This window comes from Anastrepha ludens, chromosome 5 (genome assembly GCF_028408465.1).
Source record: "Anastrepha ludens isolate Willacy chromosome 5, idAnaLude1.1, whole genome shotgun sequence".
Classification (NCBI taxonomy): domain Eukaryota; kingdom Metazoa; phylum Arthropoda; class Insecta; order Diptera; family Tephritidae; genus Anastrepha; species Anastrepha ludens.
Window position 1 is genome coordinate 31367392 of NC_071501.1, and position 26585 is coordinate 31393976.

The 26585-nt window shown below is 37.5% G+C and overlaps 1 long non-coding RNA gene across 1 annotated transcript in view; it reads left to right on the forward strand.

Annotated features, from left to right (window-relative positions):
- Nucleotides 1-343: 343 nt before the first annotated feature.
- LOC128864905 (uncharacterized) overlaps nt 344-26585 on the forward strand; it is a 75257-nt gene continuing 49015 nt past the window's right edge. Inside the window, exons 1-2 of the long non-coding RNA XR_008454719.1 lie at nt 344-1134; nt 12647-13840. This is a non-coding gene — a long non-coding RNA (uncharacterized LOC128864905). The remainder of the gene's footprint in view (nt 1135-12646; nt 13841-26585) is intronic.

A 26585-nucleotide genomic window follows, 5' to 3' on the forward strand; every position in this document is an offset into this window, starting at 1 on the left:
CAGTAACGGCAGGTACCATTTTTCACCTGCTTCGCAATTCAAACACACTCTCTCTCTCTCTTTCTCTCTCTCTCTCACCCACATTCATACACACATTGCCATTACATGCTGGCATTACTTTTAATGTTTTGTGTTTGCGAATAAAAGTAAATGGCAAAAACAAATATTTGCGCTCGCAATTTTGTTTCGTTGAATTCGCTCAGCTAACGTTGTAATTTATAATAGCAATCTCCAATCACTCTACAACTACTACACCCCTTTAAATAAGCAATAGTTACATGGAGATTCATGCACAGGAGTACACATTGTGCCATTTTTTGGCGCTCGCCTTTGCCAAAAGTTCGTACAACGTTTGGTTGCGTTGGTCGTTGGTCGTTGCTCGTTTCACTGTTTCGTTGTTTCGATTACATGGGAGCACATCGTTTTTACAGTTATGCCGTGTGGCGCTTAAGTAGGCTTCGTTGCCTCCGTTTGTTGTTGTTGTTGCTCCAAGGAAACGGAAATTGCACGCCAAAAAAGCCAGTCGAAGCGAAACTCTTGACAAAGTTGAACGCGTTTGTGGCCCTCGCGTCGGAGTGCGTTTTGTCGTCGGTTGCGGTATATTTGCGTTTTTTAGTTATTTTCGGGTAGAAAAATCGCGTTCGTACGTTCGTTTGCCGCCTTCTACCGGTCCCATGATGGCTGTGTGCGTGTTCATACGTGTTTGTGTGTACGTAATGTATATGCGCCGCTCTGCGAGCGTCTAGACGCAACCCACGTAAATGGAAATTTTCGGCTGCTGTTAGAATATTTGTGAAATTTGCATAAAAATTGCGGTGCTGAAAGAAAAATATTGAATGAACCGAAATGTTACAAATTTAATTGTTGGCGGTATTAGAGGAATTCTTTAAAAGGTTGCTCCCACATTTGAGTGAAGCATTAAAAGTCTAAGCAAAAACAAAAAAACTAAAGCATACAGTTTAGTGTAATGAAAGTCGTGAATCATATTTGCTTATGTTTAAATGTGTAACTTATTTGTGTGCTTGTGAAAAAAAATCAATAAATGCGGAAAAGTTCTCTGGCAAATGGGCAAAACTTCTGAAATAAATTCATTAAGGGCAAGCGGTGCGAATAGTGAAAGTGACTCATTTTGGGGTAAGTTTTAAACAATTCTTACAAGGGGAGCAGGTTTTGGAAATTTTAGTTGATAAGCGAAAATACTAATTTCCTTTGATAAAAATGCCTAATAGAGTTAAATGAAATTTTTTTTATTTTATTTTTTTTGTCGGGACAACTAGCAAATACAGCACTCAGTCAGCATCAAGTCCATTGTTCTGCACTCGGGTTCCCTTTCCAATTTTCTTTCAAACTAACCGACCTCCAACGAAAATTTAAATTTATTAAATTATTTTTTTAAATTAAATTACGTAATAAGAAATAAATAATAATCGAAAAAATGTTTGGTTATTATTTTGAGATTTTACGAATATTGGCCCGATGGATAAAATATCCCATGATCTACTGACAGCGACTGATTACAACTTCTTCAGCAGATTTTAAATTTTTAATTTTCGTATTCAATAGAATTTACTTCATTTTCTTATTATGCTTCTTATGCTAGATACAAATAATTTCCAAAGGGTGATCAATTTAGAGGTATCAGATATAAAATTGAAATAAAACAACGAAAAATCAAATTGATTGGGCCATTTTTTATTATTCTTGTGTAGAAGCATTCACGAATAACGAATGAGGAACCCATTCTTAGGCAAATCAAGCGCAGAAAGTGGCGATGGATAGAGCACACACTGAGAAAAGCACTAGATAGCATCACGAGGATGGCACTGGACTGGAACCCGCAAGAGAGCAAAACTGGCGATCGGTCAAAGCTCTCTTGGCGAAGGGTGATGCTGCGCGAACTAGCAGATGCCGACATCCAATGGGACGGTGCAAAAACAACAGCACAGAACCATGTACGATGGAAGGGTCTTGTCGAGGACTCCCTCTCGGGAGGAGTGAACAAGGAAAAAAAGAAGCATTCACGACATTTATTTTTTAAAGATAATCCCATTCAAATGTTGGCCGCAATTGCGCCGTAATTCGGCCATCCGCAAACACCAATTTTGAATTACTCGCTGGAAGACTACGGTCAGTATCTCGAAAATAGCTTTAGTAATGTTGGCTGCCAACGCCTCTATCGCCTCTTTACATACCCCCACAAACAGAAGTCCCTAGGTGTGATATCAGACGCTCTTGGTGGCCAATCTACTGGTCCGAGATGCGAGGTAAATTCCTCACCGAAACGACGATGCAGTAAATACATTGTTTCGCGGGCTTTGTGGCAAGTAGCACCATATTGTTGGAACCAACAAATGTTTTAAAGATTACGGGCTTCAATTTCCGGCATCAAAAAGTCGTTTATCATGGCATCACAGCGTTCGCCCTTCACTCTTACATTGGCGCCAGACTCGTCTTTGAGGAAATATGGGCCGATGACTCCTGCGGCTCATAGTCCGCACCAAACCGTTATTTTCGTTGAGTTTAATGGCTGTTCTTGAATGTCCTCGGGTTGCTCTTCATCCCGAATATGGCAGTTTTGCTTCTTGACGTAATCATTAAGCCAAAAATGGACCTCATCGCCACACACCATAAGTTGGCCTGAGCGTCACAAGAACACTTTTCATAGAGCTTTGAGTTTCGTAGTACCATTTACCAAATTGTAACGTTATTGAGGCGTAAATCTCTCCATGAGTAAACTTAATCAATCCAAAAAGCTGCTCCAATCATCTAAAATTGTTCCTTAGACCGACAGACAACTCAGATAGATTCGCGCTATATATCATTTTTAATACACATGAATTTGTTCTTCAGCTCTGGAATCGTCTCGCGCTTATTGCCTTATCCCATATTTTCGACGTAGCTCCAGCGAAAGAATCTCCATAGTATCAAATCGCAAGATCTCGGCGTCCATTCGACCTCGTTGTTTCGGGGGTTAGTGCAACCTAAGAACTTCGTTCGGAATTTGACTATAGCTGCATGCGTTGTGTGGCAAGTGGCACCGTCCTGTTAAAGTCGCATGTTACCCAAATCCATACCATCTGATTTGGGTGATAAAACGTTTATTGTCCTGTCACTATAGCGTTCACCGTTCACCGTAACAGCGTGACCGGCATCATTCATCCTCAAGAAATACGGTTCGAGGACTACGCCAGCCCAAAATCCCTACCAAACAGTGACTCGTTGTGGTGGCGAATTTTTCTCTTGACTGAGATGTGGATTGTGAACTCCAAATTCAGCTGTTTTTTTTTTTAACGTATCTGCTATGGTTGAAATCTACTCCACGGTGGAATTACGCAATTCGCCAATTACACTTTTTCTTGAACGATCATCTTCATAAAACCTGTGGATGACATTTACGCGTTTTTCAATTGAGTATCGCCCCATGACTAAGTTTGCCAAAGCTTGGAGTACTTGCTGTCTGAAAAACTATAAAAAAAGTTAACATATCACAATGTCCATGATCTGTATCATCCCTTAAGCACCCCATATCCAAGATGCTTATTCCCTTTATGGCACTCGTGCGAGATGTTAAGTGATGCCAATGAAGAAAGAGTTTATCATATCAATGTTGCAGTCGTGACCTCTCTGTCTAAACTGTCCGTTCCTAATGTGTCTTTGGCTTTATCATCATCGTTTGGTTCTACAGCATCTTATGAGCTTTGGCCTGCTGAACAGTACGCCTCCATGCTGCTCGCAAGTTTCCATTTCCTTCCAGTTTTGCAATTTGAGTTGTTCCAGATCTTTCTTCACTTCATCCATCTCGATCTTGGTCTTCCTCTTGCTTTATTTGTGTTTGCATTAGCCTCCAGTATTTTCCTTTACGCACTTGAACTGTCCATTCTCATAACCTGGCCTAGACATCGTATTCGTTGCGCTTTAATGTAATGTACTACATTGTCGCCTTTAATTAGTTGCTCCAGTTCAAAATTCTGTAAAGGAGTTTTGATTTGAAAAGCTCTATTCGTTTTCCGATTTGGAAAATTCTATGCGTCGTGGTCTGAAAAGAGATACAGTGTGGTGTTACCAGAGGTTCAATTGTGGTAAAACGCTGAAAATAAACCCAGCAAACACTGCTTTCGCATTTTCACGGATGGTTCCAGGACCGAGCACGGTTTCGGCTCTGGTGTCTACGTGGAACCCAGCGGAACAAACTACACTTTGAGCTTGGAGTGTACACATCTGGGTTTCAAGCGGAGGTGTTTGCTGTTCAAGAAGTAATGAACTTAGTTGTGGGAAACAGGTGGAGAGGCAGATCTGTATTTGGCTGCAGCGATGGCAAAGCTGAGCTCATGAGCCTTAGATAGTCATCCAACCACTTCAAAAGTAGTTGGGTTTTGTAAATCCAGGCTGAGCTATGTCGGTAGACATAATATCCTGATGCTAACATGGGTCCCGGGATACGTGGGTGACGCGGGTAACGAGATCTCTGACTCCTTAGCTGGGATGGGTTACCAACTTTTTTGGCCCGGAGCTCGTTCTGATACTCACTTCTGCAGCCATAAAAGTCACTGTTAGTAAATAGGTTACTTCAACCCACAAGCGAGCTTGGCAGGCTGAGAGAGGCTGCAGATGGACTAAACAGATGTTACCTGTCATGTCCGATCGTCGCATTACCTGTACCAGATCCTCCTGTTATTAGAAGGGACTGTATACAGCTGGTTGCAGTGATGACGGGCCACTTTCTTTGGAAAAGGTGGGCATCTCAAACAGTGCTCTTTGCCCGGCATGCGGAGAGAAGAAGAAGAAGACGGCGGACCACTTTCTGTGCGTCTGCCGGGCCTGCGCTCCAATCAGGTTTGAGATCTTTGGCGCTGATGTTTTAAGAAGCAACCATCTTGGGTCCTTGGCATCACATGATTACTTCGATTTCTTCGGAGGTCGAGTAGATTTAAAGACAATTTGAAAGAGAACCCGAGTGTATTAAATTGGACTTAATGTTGTTTGAGTGCTGTATTTCCTAGTTGTCGCGACAAAAAAAGGGGAAACATATACGAGTATTTCGTGGCCACCCCTGCATTTTCTACCTCGAGTTCATCTCTCCATTTTTCCACCGTGTTGATGGCGTTAAGTCTTCTCGTCACTATTTTACTCATCTTAATTCCGGTAGTCTGCTACAAGAAATCATTATATGAAGAAGTTTATATTCTTATTCATTTCTACACGAGTATTTAAAATACGCTTCATCATTGGTAAGGTCTCCAACCTAAGTCCTTTCGGAAAACACTCTTGCTAAATATTTTTCTGCTTTTTCATATATCCCCAGATAGACTAAATAATTTGTTTCTTTCCTTATAGTGAGCTCCTTTCAATAGACCAGCAAAAACCTCTAAAAAATTTGCAGATCTGAAAAACCGCTCATATTCACATGCAGCTGCATACCGTAATCTGAAGCCATGGGCTTGGCATAGGCGTTTCTAGCAGCCTTGTGACGTTTTTTCATTTCCTTATGAGTGTGAGCACATTTTCTATTTATATACTTACGTAGTAAGTAAGTAAGTAGCTCCCCTCCTATGCACCAAAGGTGCCTCATCGAAACGTCTTCCTCTACTTTCTTCACTCACAACTCAAACTGTTGGCACACGAATCGCTTACTCCACATTAGCCGCCTGCTGCCACTCATTGCTTTTACATACATTTCTCTTTCTTATACTTTTTCGTATATGTTTCCATTCAACTTCTGCTTTTGGCTAATTTGGCTTTAGTCCTCCTGGCTGTCTACTTCTTCTCGTGGCTGCCGTCTGCGACTTGCCTCAGCAGTCATATTATTTCCGCCATCAGCCAAATGCCAAAAGCAACACTTCGTTTCCGCTTTCTGCTCTATTTTCTTGTCGCTTCTGTTTTTTTCTTTTGCTGCAAGGTAAAGTAAACGTTGCCAATATTATTATGGAGTTAGACATTTCATGCAACCCTGGGCTTTGTTTGCCAATTCTATTTGAAATCATATATGAATTCTCACTTTTATAGTCACAATCGTTTTGTAGAACAACATGAAGACGCACACCATGAATGAGTTGAGTCGCTCGGCCAAAAACATTTAAAAAAGGATGTACGTGCCAACTCGCAATGCTTTGGCCCATAAATTATCATATTTGCAACCATAAACCCCATTCCTCTAGTATTCTTCCTCCCGTTTTTCTGCCTGAATTTCCTTCCCTTATTTGCCCTTGATGCTTACCTCTGGCGTCTTCTCTTTTTCTCTCACCAAACTCACCTGTATTCCTCATAGTTCTGAAATTTCTCTAAAGTTTTCCTGCTAGTCCGTGCGATGCTACAAAATTTAGTACAAATATTAATGTTCACTTTCTCCACATCTCCCTCTTTGCTTGCCCATTGCTTTCACTGTTTTTCGTTAGCGCAATCGTTCGCGCATTTATTTTAATTCCCTTTCTTGTGCACTTGACCTACCCTCCTGTTAGCGTAGCTCATTGCTGGATTTTTTTGTTTTGTGTACAAATAGTTTGTTTTGACTATTGTCGCCGGTATTTAGACAGTGCGAATTCCATTGCATTTTCTTGCTCCTCTTCATCCTCTTCATCGTTGTTGTTATAACCAAATTTGCAGTGCTTAAGCGAGCTTAGCATAGGGCTGTAATTCTCAACCAGCTAATGAAAAAATTTATAGTCATAGAGAGTACTTGATTTAAAGGTGCTTTTATGGATCAATTTCTGGTGTATGTCCGATCAGCCTAAGCTTAAGCGTGTTTTGTTTTCAACAGTTGTCAGAACTCTAAGGCTATAGTCCGATGTAGAGACTAGAGCCATTGCATACCGCTTGTGGGTAATAAGGACAGACTATGCATTTTTGCATCCAGAGGAATGAAGCTTTAGCACTAAGCGTATCTGGTATTTATCGTACAGTCCAAATTTAGATGCTCGTCTAGAATTCTGTTGCGTTTTTTCATCACTTCAGGCTATTTTCGTGCTCAATTATGGGGAATCTGCAGCTATCAGTTGTGATAGCTCTTAGGTTCTCTTTGGATAAGCTCAAGCGTGCCTTAAGCTTCAATTGGGTAAAGTCGTAAAATGCTTGATTCTCTAGAATTGCGTTTTCGAGGCAAAAAATGAGAATGAGAGTCAATATTCAACATCGTTCCAAGACAGTATTGTTTATTTTCATCTACCTAAATAATATGTTGCTGCAAGTATGCGGAATTTTTCCACTCTCTTTCCATCTCAGGAAGGGATTCTCATTAAAAAACTTCCACGCTGCAGTTTATTTAGATGGCTCTAAAATTCATTGTGGTGTTGCCGAAGGTAAATATTGTGATGGATTTAGAATTGAAAAGTCTGTATGTCTTTCTAATGCCTGCAGTGGCTTCCAGACGGAAGTACTGGCGGTTGGGGTACTTTCTAGATTACTAATCGCAGATTTCTCTTTTAAAGTCAATATCGCTATTCTTTCGGATAACCAAGTTGCAATCCTGATACTGAATTCGGTACAATAACCTCAAAACTTGTGGCTCTAAGTAGGAATATCCTTACCACCTTTAGTGAAAACCAAAAAGTTACTTTATCCGGGACCCAGACTTCGAAAGGAAACGAAAAAGCAGTTAAACTGCAAGAGAATTCCTGCCATGAATAATATCCTTGCAGAATCGATATTACACGATTAGGTGTAGTCAAGAATGCCATTTCTTCAAAACACGTCCGAATTGGGAATTGTCGATGGAGAGATCAAAATGTTAAGGCCCATTTACAACCTCAAACAAACGTCAGATACGTTGATAACCATGAAACGACGAGGCGCCTGTGTACTCACGGCCGTCATAACTGGCCTTCGGTCTTTCGGGGAAAAAGCAGCCAAAATGGATCCTCACAATACACACAACCACAGTAGTAAACAACTGCAAAAAAAGAAAGGACAGAATGTCAATCTTGGCCAAACCACTGTTCGAGAGTCTTAAACAACTGTCTGGCTTAGATGCCAACAACCTAATAAGATTCCTGAACCGCACAGACTGGATATAACCGTTCAACAAGTCGGTAGTAAGGATGTGGCAACGAAATGGTGCGGAAGCGCTAGTTGGATTCTTCACGAATCACCAACCAATGTGGATTTGTGGAAAACACACAACACACGAGGCTTAGGCACAACTACATAATAAAAACAATTCTAAGCAATAGAATATGTTTGACACAGGGCAACAAAGACTGGACGAATCGTACGTAGCAAAGTCAAATGGACACTAATTCCAACAAGAACGCGAATCTGGACGGTTCTACTTGAGTCCATCCATCCAGAACCAATCCATTCAGACATTTTGTTTAGCTAAAAATTCGCATCTCTTGCTTAGATATGATGAGGGTAAAGAACTACTAAGCTTATCTTAAATCGAATTAATTTTTGTAATGATTATTTAAAAAACAATTCTTATTCGTTGTAAAACATAACTAGAGACGACATTTTGAACAAATGACTTGTGTGCCCGTTTTCTTGTAATATTGGTACTATTTTTTTCCTTTTAATTCTTTCCTTAATTTAAATAGAAAAAGGATCTGGCCATTGAAGCATACTTCACCGACCAGCAGCTGTTATTCAAATCATTGAGATGTCAGCCTGTTACGATATCAAGCAATTCATACCTTGCACCGCTGATTGCTTCTATACCGGACCGTTTTTCTTTGGAAGGAACAAGCATTTCAAAACATTTTGCAACCACAATACATATATAATATGTATAATTGGCGCTTTCACCTTTTTTGGTGGATGTTCGGATGAGCTCCTCCTGCTCTCTGGTTCATCTCGATGTTTTACACAAATTTAGGGACGTACAGTTTTATGCCGCCTCCGAAGTGAAAATGGAGACAGAAATACACTCGGAAGTTTGTTTGCCAAGGGGCGAGCGCTATTAATTAGAAAAAGCTTGATCTATCATTTGGTATTTGATGTCATTGACCTCGAATCTGTACTTCCGAATGATAGTCAAGCACTAACACTTTTGTATATGTACGTATGCTAGCACAAAAGAGAGCTTTATGAACAGTGAGATGCAATTCTCGAATGGAAAAAACCTTGGCATTAGGAAAATCTAGGTCAAGTGGACTCGAGATACAATTTAACTCAAAATAGAGGCAATGCTATAGTAGTTTGATGTTTAAGGAATAGTAAAATTTTAAAGTGATGTGAGCAACATTGAAGCCAATCTATTCAAGAACTTCGGGACAATCCACAGAATTACAACTAACTTCAAATACAAGCTTCAAGGACTGATGATGGGTACGCCTGTTGGCAAGGGACCACAATTTTATTTTCATGAAGGGTGGAAAATATTACCAATACCAATAATAGCAAATATTTCTATACCAAAAACTTCACCGAGCACTAAAGGGTACTATTTTCATAATAGACCAGCTCTGGTCGCAGTGTGTAATGGCCTTCTAATAATAATAGGGTACTATCAGAAAAAGCAGAGGTTGCAAAGCGAATCGATTAAAATGTCGTTGCATCCTTCCAATTCTATTTTAATGATAGCCATAAATTGGATTCCAATCCAAAGGCGCATGTTCGAGCTTCGAACGAACTAGGGAGTTATATAAAACTTCTCTGGTATAGGGATTTCTTAAAATCTCCCGCATTTTGCCTTAGAAATGCTAAATTAGCTTAAGCCTTCGGCAATATATTTCTAATATGGTTTACGAATGTAAAACCAGCATCAAATGACACGTTTGGTCAGAAAACATTTAACCTTAAAAGGAAAAACATTTGGTAACGTACAAGAGGAAGGAATAAAATTTAGAGCATTTAAGAAGACGACGTGAAAATATTTGTTTATAGGGAAAAAATAATTGCATTATTTTAGCGTAAATTTTAGCCGAAATGTTTTAAAACTGTTTTATGGTCGACCTGTAGCTCCTGGTAAAGCTTAATTTTGCTGAGCATACCAAGAAAAAATTTAACAAAAAATCTGAAGTGGATTATTTTTCAAAAATGAAAAGAAATTTTTTTCGCTAAGATTTTTAATACAGAAATACTGTTTTTTTTCTCAAAAAGTGTATATCTACAGAGACTTAACTCTCATGGTTGAAAGATTTTTTACTAGGATTGGCTGAAAACGAGCGGCGAGTTGAAAACAAATTATACGTAGCTTTTTTTTCTTGCGACTAAATGTATTTATATGTTTCGATGTGAGTTGGATATAATTTTTTTTTTATTATTATTATTTAGTTGTTTTTAATTAATTTTTTTAATAAACTTTTTTTTGAATAATTGTTTTTTATAATCTCTATATTTTTTACATTAATAATAATTTTTTTTACATAATAATACCTTTTTTTATAATACATTTTTTTTGTAATACAGTTTTGTTAAATAAATTTTTTTAATAAAGGTTTTTTTGAATAAATGTTTCTTTGAATAAATTTTGTTTTTAATAAAATTTTGTTTGAACAATTTGTTGTTAAATTGTTTTTAATAAATTGTTTTTCTTAATAAGTTCTTGTTTAATGGATTTTTTTCCTAAAAAGTTTTTTTTAACTGGTTTCGTGAAAAAATTTTTTTTAATAATTTTTTTTTTAAGATTTTTATAAGAATTTGTGTTCAATAAATGGTTTTCAATAATGCTTTTATATACATTTTTTTAAATAATTTTTTTAATAATTTGTTTTTAATACTTTTTTTTTTAAAGATTTTTATAAGAATTTTTATTTAATAAATGGTGTTTAAGAATGTTTTTTTAATACATTTTTTTTGAAATTTTTGTTCTGAATAAATGCTTTTTAAGAAAGAAGTTTTCTTCTTAGTAAGTTTGTTTTTAATGCATTTTTTTCTTAAAAAGTTGTTTTTAATTGGTTTTTTGAAAGTTTTTTTCTAATAATTTTTTTGTAAGATAGTTGTTTTTTGTTTAGTAACTGCTGTTCAAGAAAGTTTTTTTAATAAATTTGAAAAAAAAATTTTTTAAATAAAATTGTTTTTGAAAAAGTTTTTTTAATAAATGTTTTTTAACACAGTTGTTTTTAATAAATTCTTTTTCTTAACAATTTTTTATTAATAATATTTTTTAAGAATTGTTTTAAGCATTTTTTTTAATAATTTTTTTTAAGAATTTTTTTTGAAGATTTTTATACGAACTTTTATTTAATAAATGGTTTTCAAGAAAGATTTTTGAATACATTTCTTTGAAAATTTTTTTTGAATAAATGATTTTTCAGAAAGTTTTTTTTCTTCTCAAAAAGTTTGTTTTTAATGAATTTTTTTCCTAAAAAGTTTTTTTTAATTGGTTTAGTGAAAAATTTTTTTTTTTTAAGCTTTTTGGTAAGATTTTGTTTTAGGATTTTTTTGTTTAATAAATGGTGTCTTATTAAATTTTTTTTTTTTTAATTATTTTGTTTTGTAATAAAATGGTTTTTGAAAAAGTTTTTTTAATAAATGTTTTTTAAGAAAGTTGTTTTTAATAAATTCGTTTTCTTAACAAGTTTTTTTATAATGTATTTTAAGCATTTTTATAATCATATTTTTTTTAATAATTTGGTTTGAAGATTTGTATAAAAATTGTTATTTAATAAATGGTGCTCAAGAAAGTTTTTTCAAAATAAATTCTTTTTAAATAGTTTTTTTTAATACTTTTTGTTTATTAAGAAAGTTGTTTTCTTCTTAATATGTTTGTTTTTAATGAGTTTTTTCTTTAAAAGTTTTTTTTAATTAGTTTAGTAAATAATTTTTTTTTTTAATTTTTTAGGTCAGATCCTTTTTTTAGAATTTGTTGTTTAATAAATGATGTTGTTAAAATTTTTTTGTAATAATTTTTTATTTTAACAAAATGGTTTTAGAAAAAGTTTTTTCTATAAATGTTTTAAAAATATATTTTCTTAACAATTTTGTTTTAATAATTTTTTTTAAGAATTTTTTTTAAACATTTTTTGAATAAATGGTGTTTAACAATTTTTTTTGAATAATTTTTTTTAGTAATTTTCGTTTAGATAATTTTTTTTAAATAATGTTTTTTATTAATTTTTTTAATAAAGTTTTTTTCATAAATTTTTTTTTCTAAGAAAGTTTTTTTGCAACATTGAACGTAATTTTAATGCCTTTTTTATTCACATATTAAGTTAGGTATATTTATATAAGTATTTTGAGGCCCTATGTTCGACTAAGGACCCACGGGAAAATATACATAGTAGTTATATGTATGTATCTTTATGTGTGCACATTTTTTTCCGACTTTTTTTAAAAAGGTATTTTCAGAAATCCTATAAAATTAGACATTGTATATATATTTATATTTATGAGAGGATTTTACACAAAACCCCCGGAAGGAAAAAATCTGGTTGCGCGCCTGATTTCATCGACCTTTTTCACACAGAAAATCTCTGTAGCAAGGAAAATTATATTTTTTATTATATTTTTTATTGCGCTCAGCTGAGTTAAAGACAAATAAACAATAAAAAAAATAGTACACCACAGTTTTGGGATCTTTTTCACATAGTTTAATTACATTTAAGCGATTTAGGAGCTTACAAACATGCTGACGGGCAAAGGTGTCTCGAAGGATTGGAAGGGTTGAGTATCCGTGTTGTAAATTTCCTTTTTAAAGCAATTTAAGAATATCATAAATATTTAATAATTAAAACTCTTCTAATTAGCTCTCTTTCGTATTTTTAAATAATTGCAGGTAAGCCACAATCAACTTGAAAAACAAATACAAGCCGAGGCTAAACAGAATTGAGAAAAATGTTGATGAAAAAAACCTCAGCAAAGTAAGCAAATCAGCAGACGTTGCATTAGTATGCAAGGCATGTGGATAAACAAGAAAGTAACGGTACTTGTAATTGTGTTTAATTACGCACCACAAATACGGGATAACCGAAATAATATTTAAACAAGTCCGGAAAAACAAAAACAAAAAAAAAAACAAATACAGAAATAAAGAAAAAAGTTGCGATAAGCGAATTTTGAGAAATGCAAAGAAAATTATGGAAATTAGTGCGGAAAAATATGAAAAATTAAAAGCAAGCTGAGTCAATAGAGGAACCCACAGCGCATCAAACAACAGACGGGCAAAACTTCTCTTAAAATAAACACAAAAAATTTGCAAAGCGCGCGCCAACAATTAGTGGCGCATAAGAAAAACGACAAACAAAAATTATCATAACAGAGCGAGTGTGTGTGAGTGCGTGAGATAGAGAGAGAGAAATATTAAGGAAAAAACAGTAATAATAATAAGTTGATGAAATAAGGAGTAGCAAATTAAACATAAACCGCTTATGAAAATAACGAACTTCAGTGGTGGCCGGGAAGAATAAAAAAAGAGCAGAAGCGAAAGGCAAGCAAAGAAGGAAGTTGCGCCAAGAACCTGCCGCGCCAAACAAAAAAGAAGAAAAAAAAAATCGACCAAAGTAGCAAAGTGAAAAAATGTGCGCTACTGCGTGCGAAACTTTTCCCCATGGATCCGCCTAGTCAGCGGAAAAATAAAAATTTGTAAGAGAAAATCAATTCCATAAGCAACAATAGCAACAACACAAACACTACCGAAAAAATATTATCAATCCCAAAGCAAGCAAATAATAAAGATCCCAACCAAGAACAAAAACAAAGACAAGAAAAGCGAAAAACAAGACTAAAAAGAACAAAAAAAAAAAACAAATCACGCGAAAAACGCGCGAAAGAGGCTAAAGTGCGGCTACAAACTTGGCTAAGCTACTTGGCTAACTTGACGTCGGACGCGACTAATAGCAATGGTCGCGCAGCCAAACCGCCAACAACAAAGCAAATGGACAAAAATGATAATCGAAAACTAAGCAGTCACTTTTACGCGGCATCAACAACAAAAGCCAGTCAGCCGTCTATCGATTTTTGTGTGCGACAAGTAAGTACAACAAAAGCAAACAAACTTTTTCACAACAACAATTATTCGTATGCATGTATGTATGTATGTATGTATGTATGTGTGGGCAAACAACTGCCGCGTGTGTGTGAAAAAGTGAAAGGGGAAGAGCAAACAAAAGTTTGATGTGCTCATTATTATTAAGCTTTCCTTACAAAACCGGCAATAACAACAACGAAAGAAGGTAGTATAAAGTTTTCATATCTAAAGATGCTGAAAACATTGAAGATCAGTAAAAACCAGTGCAGTTTGAAATTGATGAAGAGCAAGCGACCAATGATGCATCAGCTGTTGGCGGAAAACTTGGCACGTCGCACATTAAAACTTTTATTGGAACAAATTGCATTTTTATAGAGCTTGCAGAGAAATTTCTAGCGCTGGCGATTATTGGATTTTTCATTTGAAATGGGTTTGAAAAGGAATGAAGTCAATTTTTTATGCCTAAGTGGGTGAGGATATTAGGAGTGGAGGAAAGTTTAAAATCATTTAACTTTTTCATATTTACTTCTTTTTGGAGATAAATAGTGCATCACTTTAATTTATCACTTCCATCTTGGGTTAAGCCGAATAGATCGGAGAGATGTACTCTTTATAAAGTCAAGAAACTTGAGCTACAATTTTACACGCAGAGAGCTCGATTAGAGATAGGGTACAAAGTAATTTTTTTTTTTTTAATCTTTTTTTATTTTAGTACATAAAATCTGACCATATACTTGCCCTCAGCATTTTTAATTCGCACCTCTACATTGTGTTTTTAGCTTTATTTTAAAAATAAATTGTGATCTGTATGCTTGAGATAGTTATCTTCCTCTACTTAATTGGCGCGATACGCGATTTTGGCCGAGTTTAACAAAGCGCGCCAGTCGTTACTTTCTCGTGCTAACCGGCGCCAATTGGACACACAAAGTGAAGCCAAGTCCTTCTCCATCTGACCTTTCGAACGCACTGGAGCCCTTTCTCTTCCTCTGCTACCACCAGCTGGTACCGCATCGAATACTTTTAAAGCCGGAGCATTTGTATCCATTCGGACAACATCTTTATTCGCTGCGCTATGTCTATGTCGTCGTAAAGCTCATACATCTCATCGTTCCATCGCCTGCGATATTTGCCGTTGCCAACGTGCAAAGGTACGCAGAATCTTTCTCTCAAACACTCCAAGTGTCGCATCATCGAATGTTGTCATCGTCAAAGCTTCAGCCCTATATGTTAGGACAGGCATAATGAGACTCTTGTAGAGTGTCCTTGTCCTCGTTCACCACTAAACCAGACCAGACCAGACGTGCCAAGTTCAGACATCGCGGCATACAGGAAGCTCCTTTTCGTACTGTCGAATGCAGCCTTGAAGTCGACGAAACGATGGTGTGTGTCACCAGCTCCTTGCCGCCTTGTTTGAATAGCTCAGCCGGCAGTCCGTCGGCGCCCGAGGCTTTGTTGTTCTTTAGCCGCGTTATCGCTATTCTCACCTCGTCATGATCGGGTAGCGAAACGTCAATTCCGTTTACGATTGGGGTATCGGAATCTTCACATTCTCTGTAACATGCGCAGCTGTCACTATTTAACAGGTTCGACAAGTGTTCCCTCCATAATTTAAGTATGCTCTGGATGTCAGTCACCAGATCCCCGTCTTTGTTCTTACAGGAAAACGCCCCGGTCTTAAAACCTTCTGTAAGCCGCCGAACTTTCTGGTATAATTTTCGGGCGTTGTTCCTATTGGCCAGCAATTTAAGCTCCTCGCACTCACGTATTTCGGCCTCTCATTTCTTCTGTCTGATGATACGTCTCTCTTCCTTTCTTAGCTGTCGGTAGCGATCCCACATGGCTCGCATTGCGCTCGATCGCAGCGTGGCTCTATAGGCAGCATCTTTTCTTTCTGCGGCAGCATGACATTCCTCGTCGTACCAAGTATTTTTTCGGGCTCGCCGGAATACGATTTCTTCTTCGGTGGCGGTACGTAGAGAACGAGAAATATTGCTGCATTGCTCGTGCATGCCGGCTTGTTGAGGAGTACTCTCTGAGAGAGAGCAGGAGTGAGAGTTATCTTGCTGGAAGATAATAATGTCCCAAAAGCACAGGTTTATTAGCGCTCGCACTCAAACTCTTCTTTAATATTTGAATACTTATAAAGCCGATGGTCCATTCTACCACTAATAAATTGCAAGTTACCAGCACCGTTTGCACTCATGCATCCCGATAACATTACTTTGCCATTTATTATATCCTTGTTAATTCCGCTCGGTAGGATAGGGCCTCGACAAGACTCTTCCATCGTACACGGTTCTTGGCATCTGTTAGCTCGCGCCACATCGACCTTCTCCAAGTAATCTTTGGCCAACCGGGATCTCTGCTCCCTTGTCCGTTCCAGTCCATTGCCATTCTCGTGCACGTATTGTGTTATTACGCTGCATTTCGGAATTCACCTTTCGCTAAACTTTACGCGCCAATTATTTTTTTATTTATTTTATTTTTATTGCATTACAGGAAATTTTGAAAGGTAGTTTTTTAGGTAACACACAAAAGTGATAAACGACATCCCCGCACACCCATTTTTTCGAAAATCTATGTAGTACATTGGAAAAATGGATTCAATAGGCAGGAAAGTGGACGTTGTGTAGCCTGATGAAAAAGTCTAGAGCTCTGCAAAGACTAGCTCAACTAGATGCGAGTAATGTTAACCAGTGTTGGTGCATGTAATGATGACAGTGACGATGAAATTATACAATATTATTGTATATTTATAGTGCGGTAAGGTATGCCTGCGTAAGAGGCAACCAAAATCCAAACAAGGACCACCAGTCCTGAGTGGAAGCTGAACTGGTAGTAGTTTTGGGGCCGAGGTCTTACCGAAAATTTAAAAGCGGTACCGCGGCGAACAGGAGCTCGATCCAACCTGTTCTTGGGACGGCTCTACGAAGAGTTTCCTGCTACCGCAGCATTAGGTTCTACTTATATCGGGCCACGGACTGTGCCTCCAGCATAATTGTATGGGGAATGGTTATGCTGCTACAAGAACAAAACCCAAAACTGGCAGAGATAAGCTTCGTGCTCTAGCAAGGAGGCTAGTGTGTTTATGCCACAATACCATTTGGTATCTTAAATAGTTAGGGTGATGATGAACAGATTTGATTCTTTGAGGTTTGAAGCACTGTGGAGTTTCACACGTGGCCGGCAGGTACCCACATTAAGCACATTGAACGTTGTCTACGGGCCCTTTTGGCTATGTGAGCTAGTGCGTTCGTAGTTCTAGTATCAAATGGACAGAATGTTATGATCCATAGTTAAAGATCTCGTGAAATGTTGTATAAGTTAGCTTTTGGAGTCTATTGGCGCACAACTATGCGGTGTGAATAACTACACTTTCTTAATATACTGAGACTTATAGCTCGTGGCGCTTTGAAAAGGGTTCCTTTTATGGAAAAGGTAATCCATAAGCCATTTGAGAAGTGCAGAGACTTGCTGGACGAATGAAATAATAAACAAAAGACGCAAATTACTGCATAGTTACGGATGGGGAGAAGAAAAGCGGTATTTTCCCAAAAGGCTTGAGCTCAGTGAAGTGTTGGAAAAATATTCTATTATAAAGGGGTCTCAACCCAAGTAAAGCCTTAGATTTAAGCCCTCTAAACTGAATCATTTAGAAATCTGGAGCTCAGTGAAGTGTTGGCCGTATATTCAATTACAAAGGGATCTCAAACTGAGCAAAGCCTTCGATTCAGCCCGTAGTTAGAGACCTGAATCTTGTAAACATCTGGAGCTCAGTGAAGAGTTGCTCATATATTCAATTATAAAGTAGTTTCAAACCGAGCAAAGCCTTCGATTTAGACCCTCTACACTGAATTGTTTGAACTTCTGGAGCTCAGTGAAGTCTTGGCAGTATTATAAAGAGGTCTCGAACCGAACAAATTTTTGGATTTAGACCCTGTTTCAGGTACTCAAATAGTCGCACACTGGGTTCTTCTGTTCTAATTCCATAGAAGAAATATTATCCTTTTCCCACGAAATGCTAAGTCTCTCAGCATTAATTAAAAAATTATTTACCCGCAAGCGCCGTCTACGGCTCACAACGGTATTATGTTTGCTGGATTTCTGTTGAAGTTATGCCAACACGAGAGCACTTATCTAGACTTGCAGTTATATGTGTGTGTGTGTGTGTAGGAGTACTCATATAGAGGGACTTACATCCACAAATGTGTGAAAACTTGCAAGCTTGCATTGCGTGTGTGTGTGTGTGTACCATATCCGGTTCCGTGCGGGTGCGCGTGTGTGCGTGCGTGCTTGCTGCTTATCTACACCTACCAACTTTCCAAGTCAAGTCGGTTTTCTACTCGATTGCTGCTAACTGCCAACAGCCAACAGCGACAACAACAACAACAACACCTCCCTGTCCTTCTATCTAATCCAGCAATTTGTTCAACATCTTTCACTTTACTTGACTTAACTACTTACAAGTATGCATGCATGTGTGTGGGTGTGTGTGTGTATCCACACATGTATGTGTATATATATAAACTATGGTAACCCTGTTGTCTGGCATGTCTGCTTTCTGCTCGGATTTTCATTTAATTTCCACGCATGTGTTTAATGTGTTTTTAATTTACTTTTTGGTCGATGGGTAAATTGTTGGCGGCCAAAAGCGTTTGCCACTCTCAGTCTTCGGTAAGTAAGGCAACTCAAAAGCTAAGGCTGCAAAATATTTTTCCACTCGACTGTTGGGTGCTTAAAATAGTTAAATAAATACTCGTGCAATGTGAAATCAAATGTGTATATGTATGCGTATTTTCCCTATTCGTGTGTGCGTGTGTGTGTGTGTGTGTGTGCGTTGCCAGGCAATTGGGGGCAAAAGTTTATCTAAATTTTCGTTTTTGTTTACATTTAGCTCGAAACTGAAACATCGCTACTACTTACCCTCTGACCCTGTGCCATTTCCGCTCTCGCTGTTCTGCTTTTGTGCCTGCACCCTCGAAATATGTTCGGCACATACGCTTTGCGTTAACGACATTAGATAAGTTAACGGCATCTAATGTCAATTTAATTATGTGAACTTCTGCTGTGTATCCGTTTCCCATGTGGATTCTTCCTTGCCATATACAAATACATATAAATATATATATGTACATATATACATGCATACATACATACATGGCTGCATTTCAGTTGAAATCGCTCCGCACACCTACTACTACACTATCCATCCATTACTAATGTTTCTTGTTACTTTTCTGTAATTGCCGTTTGTTGTAGCTTGTTTATCTATTTATCGATATGATTGACGAAATTGGTTCAAATGCAATTTTGTTGGCGCAAACGTAAAACAAATCGCTTTCGTTAATCGAAAATTTATCCAGAAAAGGAAAAAAAATATGAGCGACAAGTCTGGGAGTGGTCGGTAACTAGTCGCAAAGGACCACTCCCAAACTAGGCGCAAAGGCAACAGGTGACTAATACCATTTTAAATATTTTTATATGCTATGAGCAGCACCTTTTTATTTCAGCATGCGATTAGTCCGGGTTGAGTCAGGGATTGATAGCAAACGAGCACTTCGTTGCATGTTCTTCCGTGCTTCATTTTTGACCTCTTTCCCTCTATATGGACATGCCCTATGAAAATACTAATTGTACGTTTTTATAATCGAACTCGAATAAAGGACCACTCCCAGACTAGTCGCAAACGAGAAACAGGCGACTAAGACCACTTTTAATATTTTTGTATAAAATGAGCAGCGCCTTTTTGTTTAACGATGCGATTAGTTCCAGTTGAGTCAAGCATTGATAGCAAAGGAGCATTTCGTTGCATGTTCTTACATGCTTTGTTTTTGACCTATTTCCCTATATATGGACATGTCCTATGAAGAAACTAATTGTACGTTTTTATACTCGAACGGGTACCAAAATAGGCTAGTCACTCTTTGCACTCATTGGGAACAGTCGCTTTTTCTGGAACATAAGGTGTCCAATGAGAATAGTTGCTTCGTGCCAATAGTGTCCAAGAAGTTTCACTGAAACTAGTTACCAACTAAAACTTATAACCAATTCCTCTTAAAAAAGTCCAAACGAGTTTGGCAAAAATGTGCACGAAATACGTGAGTGCGAGGAGCTTGAGATGCTGGCCAATAGGAACAACGCCCGAAAATTCTACCAGAAAGTTCGGCGGCTCACAGAAGGTTTTAAGACCGGGGCGTTTTCCTGTAAGAACAAAGACGGCGATCTGGTGACTGACGTACAGAGCAATCTTAAATTATGGAGGGAACACTTCTCGAACCTGTTAAACAGTGACAGCTGCGCATGTCATAGAGAATGTGAAGATCCCGATACCCTAATCGTTGACGACGGAATTATCGTTTCGTTACCCGACCATGTCGAGGTGAGAATAGCAATATCACGGCTAAAGAATAACAAAGCCGCGGGCGCCGACGGACTGCCGGCTGAGCTATTCAAACATGGCGGCGAGAAGCTGGTAAGGTGCATGCATCAGCTCCTATGCAAAATATGGTCGGATGAAAGCATGACTGCCGATTGGAATTTAAGTGTGCTCTGCCCAATCCATAAGAAGGGCGATCCTGCAATTTGTGCCAATTACCGCGGGATTAGTCTTCTAAATATCGCCTATGAGGTTCTAGCGAGCGTATTGTGTGAAAGGCTGAAGCCCACCGTCAACCAACTGATTGGACCTTATGGAAAAGACCCATGAAAGGAGAATCGACACACACCATCTTTTCGTCGACTTCAAAGCTGCTTTCGACAGTACGGAAAGGAGTTACCTGTATGCCGCTATGTCTGAATTTGGTATCCCCGCAAAACTAATACGGCTATGCAAGATGACGTTGCTCAACACCAGCAGCGCCATCAGAATTGGGAAGGAACTCTCCGAGCCGTCTGATACCAAACGAGGTTTCAGACAGGGTGACTCGCTGTCGTGTGACTTCTTTAACCTGATGTTGGAGAGCATCGTACGAGCCGCAGAACTTAATCGCTCAGGCACAATATTTTATAAGAGCGTACAATTGTTGGCGTATGCCGATGATATTGATATCATCGGCCTTAACAACTGCGCTGTTAGTTCTGCCTTCTCCAAACTGGATAAAGAGGCAAAGCGAATGGGTTTGGTGGTGAACGAGGACAAAACGAAGTACCTCCTGTCTTCAAACAAACAGTCGGCGCACTCGCGTATCGGCACTCACGTCACTGTTGACAGTTATAATTTCGAGGTTGTAAAAGACTTCTTTTATTTAGGAACCAGCATTAACACCGATAACAATGTCAGCCTTGAAATCCAACGTAGAATCTCTCTTGCCAACGAATGCTACTTTGGACTAAGTAGGCAACTGAGCAGTAAAGTCCTCTCTCGACGAACAAAACTAACACTCTACAAGACTCTCATCATGCCCGTCCTAACGTATGGCACAGAAGCGTGGACGATGACAGCATCCGATGAAGCGACGCTTGGAGTGTTCGAGAGAAAGATTCTGCGGAAGATTTTTGGACCTTTGCTCGTTGGCAACGGCGAATATCGCAGGCGATGGAACGATGAGCTGTATGAGCTTTACGGCGACATAGACATAGCGCAGCGAATAAAGATCCAGCGGCTCCGTTGGCTGGGTCATGTCATCCGAATGGATACAAACGCTCCGGCTTTGAAAGTATTCGATGCGGTACCAGCTGGTGGTAGCAGAGGAAGAGGAAGGCCTCCTCTGCGTTAGAAAGATCAGGTGGAGAAGGACTTGGCTTCACTTGGTGTGTCCAATTGGCGCCGGTTAGCACGAGAAAGAAACGACTGGCGCGCTTTGTTAAGCTCAGCCAAAATCGCGTAAGCGGTTATCGCGCCAATTAAGAAGAAGAAGTTTGGCAATAACTGCACTGCATTACCCGGTGTGTGCCCGCACTATTCCTATGAATGTTCAAAAAAAAATAATTTTAATTTTAATAAATTTTACCCATTTTCATTGCTTAAATATGAATACTTATTTGGTATTAAATATTCCTGCATATTTGTGTTTAAGAGGAAGAAACATTCCGATTAAAAGAAGAAGAACAAATATTTTTCTATATTTCTTGAAACTTTTGCTATCTATTGAACTAAAAATTGCAGCCACAAGCTGATTCAAATTACCATACCTTTTTTTACCCCTTTTATGACCACCACTATAATTAAATAAACTTGGAATATATAAATAAACTCGCTCCTGTATAAGCCACAAAATTAAATCCTTCTCCTTTTATAGTTTTTTGAACTCATAAACCTTGACCTTAACAAATTTTATACCCAACATAAATTTTATACTTTTACAAACCACTCATTAACCTCAACACTTGAGTTAACCGAATTGTTTTTGTTTTCAATTAAATGCGTGGTAGCTAATTATTTATTGAATAAATCAAGAAGCTATAAAAATTAACGAAATTCATAGGGCCAATTACTCGAATTCCCAACAAAATTAAAGATCGATGTCTGATGAGTGATTAAATTTTTATAGCTTTTTAATGCAATTAAATAACTATAAAAAGACAGTTTTAAATTAGTGAAAAGTAAAGCACACAACCCCAACACACTTTAAAGTCGATTTCAAACCAGCGGCTAAGAATTTCTGTCATGCAGCCACCCTGACACAAATGATTTGGCCTTCAGTCTGTTGATTGAGTTTGGGAAGAAATTAGAGCAATCGACAAATCAACCAGATAATGCAGCTGATATCAACATTGTATGTTAGTGTTGTGCATGTGAGTGTGTGTGTTTGTGTGCAATAACAATGCCTTTTAGAAGGGAATAGAATAGACTGGATTTTTTATATGGCACTTTTTTTTTATTTGTTATAAATAAGGGGTAGACAAAAGTTCGTATGTGATGTAGAAAATATAAAGGCGAAGCAGGCAAACAGGCGAGCATAGGAAGAAGTATAAAAACGACCTACAAATGCCATCGAACAACAACTAATGACCTGCATAGGACACATTCAAATGCCACATAGTAGTGTGCGCGCACGCACATACATGTAGATAAATGCCTTTAGCAACCTCACCACGTCACCCATCACCCCTTTCGCCGGTCGCCTTCAATATGTTCCCCGCGCGCGTGTGTGTGTGTGTGTGTGTGAGTAGTTTACGCTGCTTTATAACAATGTCCTTGCGTGCTTGCAGCAAATTTTCCTCTTTGGCATTTTCACGATTTGTTTTCTTCTGCTTCCTCCTCCACTTCTTCTTCCTCTTTATTATATGGCATTCTATTCAACTACATATGTGTGTGTGTGTGTATTTGATGCAAGTTGGCTTTTATAGACAAACATTTTCTTTTTTGTTATACATATCCAGGTATTTTTGTATATTTGTCTATAGAAATGTTCATTTTTATATTTGTGCCTTATTTTCGTAACCCTCTTTCAACGGCGCCATTTGCCCAAACCAACTTGTGCCACTTTACTATTTTTCTCTATAGTAAATTTTTTTTTTCTCTTCTTCTTGCTTTTTCTCATTTCACTTGCCTTTTATTTGCAGTATTGCAGAAAATTACGTTAACATTTCCCCAACAATGTTTGTGTGCGGGCGTGCGTGAGAGCAAAAATTGTATTTTATTGAAATCGAATTGCTATAAAATGTGAAATTGACATTTGGAAGCCGGCACGGTGTAGGTGAAACTGGCGATTTGCAACTATAGTAAAAGCCCTTTAGCAGGTGAAGGTAGATGTATTGCTTTAAAAAAGTATTGGTTTTGTAAAAAAATTCAATTTGAAATAATCTACTTTATCGTACTTGGGTATACAACGAGGTCTCTTTCAAGGTGTTTCTATCGCGTATCCTTATACAGCTCGTAGTACGAATTTTTTCACTCATAGATCTTTTGAATTCAACATTTTCTTGATAATAAGACCCGCTTTACAAATTTTTTCTTCCAATCATTAGATTAGCTTAAACCAACCGCTCTTAAATATTGCTTACCCAGTGCCCAGGAAGGCATTATGCTACGCTTTTGGAAAGATTTCGACGATGGATACCATTCCCCCTTGTTCTCTGTCTTTTGGTGCATCGAATCAGCCCTTCCAATGAGACGGTGCCCAAAGTAGACGATTATTTGCAGATGTTGTGGCTTTGTAATCTGACGCACAATCCTCGATGTGTGAGTTACCCTCATCTCTAGAGCTTCACCCAAAACAGTTGTGTGGCCCTGGGACCAGGTAGTCATACAAGCAATAATCCAGTGCCCCTTTATTATTCTCGTGGGAATCTTAATAGTCCTTTTTGAGAAGCTGAGTAAGTTCTCCATTATTCGTTGATCGAATCATGGCCAAAATGTAGGCAATACGTCATAAGGCTGAAATAATAATTCAGTCTTACTGAGTCAAATGTACTTTTCAATTCAATTCAAATAATCCAAAATGACGGCAATTAGTTAAAAATCTCAGAGCGTTGGGCTTGCCAACCCAAGCTAAACTTTTTTATTTAGCATCCGCCATTTAGAAATTTTGAAAATTGGCATCGGATTTTCAATGAGTGACCCCAAAAATCTCCGGGTAAGACTAAGAATTTAATAATAATTTACAAGTCGATCGTAATGACCTTGGAAGGTTAACCCCATTTCATTCATTTGTTTATATACATACGGGTTTATATTGTAAGATTCAAGCTTTGATTTAAAGTCTCGAGCACTTCAAGTTTTTGAAAAAAATCAGCGGTTAAGAGTATCTAAAAATAAATTTCTACGGGCTTGCACCCCCAATTTTGAACAAAACCGTGACGTGATGGAAACATATGGAGTTCAGCGCACAAAAAGATACCAGCAACTGGTTTCATATTAAAATAAAATAAAAAAAGCGTGTACACCTCTGAGGGAGTCATTTGAAAAGTCCGTGCACAGTCAGAGAGATGAGAGATGGTGCTTTTTGGCGCGGTATATCTAGTGTTTGGTAATCGTTAGAATCGAGGATGTCGAGTGATTTTCAAAAAATTACTTTTCCATCACGACAACGCACCAGCTCACGCCTTAGTAGCAGTTGTCGCAAAATTAATAGAAATAGAGTTCCAACACTTTTCACATCCCACACTTGGCTCATTCGGATTTCTCGGACTACTATTTGCCCCCCAATTTGTAGAAATGGCTAGCAAGAAAGAGATTTTATTCAATCGATTGCAATGGTTATTTTTCAGACTTTGACAAATCCTATTATTCATCCTATTATTCGGAAGCGTGAGACGAAGTGTATACGCCTAAAAGGGGACTACGTCGAATGATAAAAAAGGTATACGCTAAAAAATCAATTAGTTTTTATTTTTGCCCGGTTTTTTCAAACGACATATGTACCTTTTGTCTTGTGAATGAGTTCTTGCACCTTCAGTTGCTATTATTTGAGTTGCATTTTTGCATACGCAGAAAACTTTAGTTTGAAGAATGTAATAAAAATTACTTAATAGTTAATAGTCTCTGTAAACCGATTTCTAACCAGTTTCCAAGTACTTTCATTGAAACCAGTTGGCTACTAGTTACATTTAAACTAGTTACTTAAAATAATTTCAACTATTTTATAGCCAACTTTTCTTAAAAAAGATATGCAATTTTGTTTGACAATAATAACTTGATATTTGTCTTATATGTATCAAACGTTGTTAAAGCAATGACAGTAAACACTTTCAGCTACAAATATTAAAGGAATGGTCAGAAGCTGTTGAAAACTGTTTGTTTAGGTGTGCGCTAAAGTGATTTATGGGGTATAGAACTTTAAAGTTATTCAAGGAAACTAAAACAAAATAGGCTTTGGTTTTCCGAATTAAAAATCTGTTTATCGAAATGATGATTTTGCCACCTCTGCCTCTATATAATAATACAATATATAATATGATAATATATAATATATTATACCTATATTATATATAATATCTAGTATAATTGGCGCGCCAAAAAAAAAAACAAAACATGTGCAAAATTTTATGAAAATATAAATGCGGCTAAAAACCATACACTTAGCATTATTTGAACCAGTAAACTCACAACATCACTATTATTGCCGTCTCTCTCAATTTTAACCTCCCTTTTTCGGAGTACCCAGAAGTAGCAGGGTCTGCACTTTTGCGTATTTCTGCTTCTTGTTAATTATCTGCGTCTCTTGCTGCGTGAGTACCATTCGGAATTCACAGAGAGAACGTCGGTTCGAATCTCGGTGAAACACCAAAATTAAGAAAAAGTTTTTTCTTATAGCGTTCGCCCCTCGGCAGGCAATGGCTAACCTCCGAGTATATTTCTGTCATGAAAAAGCTTCTCTAAAGAAATATCTGTCGTTCGGAGCCGGCTGGAAACTGTAGATCCCTCCGTTCGTGGAACAACATCAAGACGCACGCCCCAAATAGGAGGAGGAGCTCGGCCAAACTCCCAAAAAGAGTGTACGCGCCAATTAAATTTGATAAATTTGTAATAGGAATAATAATAACGTCTTTTTGTATAAAAATGCTATTTTTCTTGCAAAACATTTAATATAAAAATTTTTCTACAAAAGAAAAATTTAAGAAAGTTTGAACTTTCAATGTTTTTTTATTATTATTTTGAGAATATATGCTATCTTACGGGTTTGTGGTCGAGGAATTGGATTTTTGATGATAATTTTTACTAGCAAAACAGAAGCTAGGTGGCGCTGTTGTACCATTTTTGCTATTTTTTATAATGTTTCATTGAAAAATTGTATTTTTGTTATTTTTTTATAAATTTATTTTTTTCGTATTTATTAAATATATTTATATAATAGCCGAAGGCCTT